At 60.6% G+C, this 2,500-nt stretch overlaps 1 pseudogene; it reads right to left on the bottom strand.

Moving 5' to 3' along the window:
- Positions 1–2,500, bottom strand: part of LOC135172353 (large subunit ribosomal RNA) — a 9,391-nt pseudogene that overhangs the window by 4,190 nt on the left and 2,701 nt on the right.

Raw genomic sequence — 2,500 nt, 5'->3', positions numbered from 1 at the left:
CGCATGGTAGAGCCCTCGCCGACTCCCGAGTTATTGACGCGCTGTGAGGAACTCCGGATCGCTAATCGAAAGAAAACCGACGTGTGGTCACCGGTGGACCACTCGTCCTCCAACCTCCATGCACGTATGAATTTATACATGCCAGGAGTGGCCAGTGTGACGTCGATGAACGACGTACCTGCGGCACTCCTGAAGGTTGGGCCCTGCCTAGCATCATTCGCGACGCGGAGACCGAAAGACTCGATGAGCTCGCCCAGGAGGACACCACGGTCAGTGGTCCTGGGGCTCCAAAGGGAGTGTTGGGCGTTGGAATCGGCCGCCACCAGAACGCGGCGACCCCTGAGACAGCTGAGAACCTTTTCAAGCTGCCTCAGGTGGATTTCTATGTCGTCCGAGTATTGAAAATAACTGGAGACGACGAAGAAGGATCCACCGGGGACGCGGGCTTCAGCACAAACGCAATGTGCATTACTTAATTGGGACACGTAAGCAATCTCCACGATGGAGTTGCACGCAACGACGGCTGCCCACGGTCGCTCCGTTGAGCTCGCGGCAATACGCATTCCGACTCCCAGGCCGCGGATGGCCCAGGTGTTCGCCTCACGAATGGCATACGGCTCCTGGAGCAACAATATGTCCAGACGCTCTTTGCGAATTAACTGGAAGACCTCCCCGGTTACTGCAATTGAGCGGGACATGTTCAATTGCAGTATTCTAACGTCGCGTTGCGCGCCCGGTCCCTCGATCGCAGGGGTCCGGGGAGGATGACCTATTGGAACGGGGGGTACCGGTGAGCCTCCGGTCGCGACGCGATGACTATCGATCCTACTTAGACTAACTTGGCACTCGCGAACCCTACCTAATAAATGAGTGGACTCACCGGTTGATGATCTTGAAGATCTTGAAGATCCCGGCGTTGGCTGACTCGGCTGCGCAGTCAGTCCCGCGTTGTCTGCGACGTCCTCGACGTCCTCGTGGACAGCACGAAGGCTGGAACCTTTCCCTCGTCGGGAGGGCAGTACCCCGGCGCACGGCGGGCGACTACGAACCCTTGAGGGCACCACCCTCCTTGGGTCCCTCGATGTAGTCACCGTAGATGTTGCTCTGGCATGCTGGGAAGCGATGCGCAGACTTCGCCGCACGACGGACGCATCATTGTGCCCCCCCGGAGATCCGATTGGGGGCAGTTTAGCCTCCGGAAAAGATTTGCAAAGATGCTCTGCCATGGTTGAAGTTTGTTGACGAGACGGTCGCCGGCCGTGCCAAAAGGCAGGAGCTGAAAAGCTGAAAAGTAAAAACAAAAGTGAAAATAAGAGGATTAAGGATTAGAGGGGGCGGTTCCCCGCGGCACCGAGCTGGGTAGCTCGGGACGCTGGGTGCCGTCCCTGGGAGGGGGCCTTCCGGTTCCCGCCGAGCTGGGGAGCTCGGATCGGGGCCCGGTGGAGGCGCTGAAGGAGTGCTCCGCCTCGACTCCCCTCGAAAGAGGAGCAGAGAGGGAGCAGACCCACAGAAAGGTGGAACCCACCCATCCCACCCAACGACCCACCCCGCGAACCGTCCCTTTCCCGAGGGATACCCACCCACTCCCCCTGACCCACCCCCCACGTGTGGCGTCGCGTTTTCGCCGTCCTCCACCGTTGCGGGAGGTTCCGACTACTAACGCGTGGCTGGAACAAGTTGCGAGAACCGCAATGTCCATGCCCTTCGCACTGCGAAGCAGCCAGTCCCCCCTCCCCCGCACCACCCCACGAACCGACCCTTTTCCGAGGGATACCCACCCAGTGACCCAACCCCCACGTGTGGCGTCGCGTTTTCGCCGGCCTCCACCGTTGCGGGAGGTTCCGACTACTAACGCATGGCTGGAACTACTTGCGAGAACCGCAGCGTCCATGCCCTTCGCACTGCGAAGCAGCCAGTCCCCCCGAACCCCCACCCGCGCGTGGAATTACCCGTCCACCAACCGATTCCGCCCTCCACCACGTGGAACCACCCCTCCACCAGCCGATTTCGCCCTCCCTCGCGTCTCCCGAAGTCCGGCCCTCCCATCGTGACCAAATCCGCGACCCTCCCCCTCCGAACCCCCATTAAGTAGGTCTCGCGCCCCTCCACCCGTCGATTTTGCCCACCGCCACGTGGACCCACCCCTCCACCACGTGGAACCACCCCTCCACCAGTCGATTTCGCCCTCCCTCGCGACCCAATTCGCGACCCCTCACCACCGAAACCCCCCCCCGGGCACAGGGGTTCACCCTGCACCCGCAACCCCCCCTTGGTATAATTATTGAGACCCCCCAAAAGGGGGATCCCAATCCTTACACCAAGTTCGACTCAGGGACCGCGGGGTCGTCACACCCCGTGTGTAAGGGCGGTTTTACCCGCCATTACACCCCCTGCGGGAAAGTAGGTAGGGACAGCGAGAATCGTCGTTAATCCATTCATGCGCGTCACTAATTAGATGACGAGGCATTTGGCTACCTTAAGAGAGTCATAGTTACTCCCG

This window comes from Diachasmimorpha longicaudata, unplaced genomic scaffold, assembly GCF_034640455.1.
Source record: "Diachasmimorpha longicaudata isolate KC_UGA_2023 unplaced genomic scaffold, iyDiaLong2 ctg00000259.1, whole genome shotgun sequence".
Taxonomy (NCBI): domain Eukaryota; kingdom Metazoa; phylum Arthropoda; class Insecta; order Hymenoptera; family Braconidae; genus Diachasmimorpha; species Diachasmimorpha longicaudata.
Note: the sequence above shows the minus strand (reverse complement) of the source record. Positions and strands in the feature narration are given on the sequence as shown.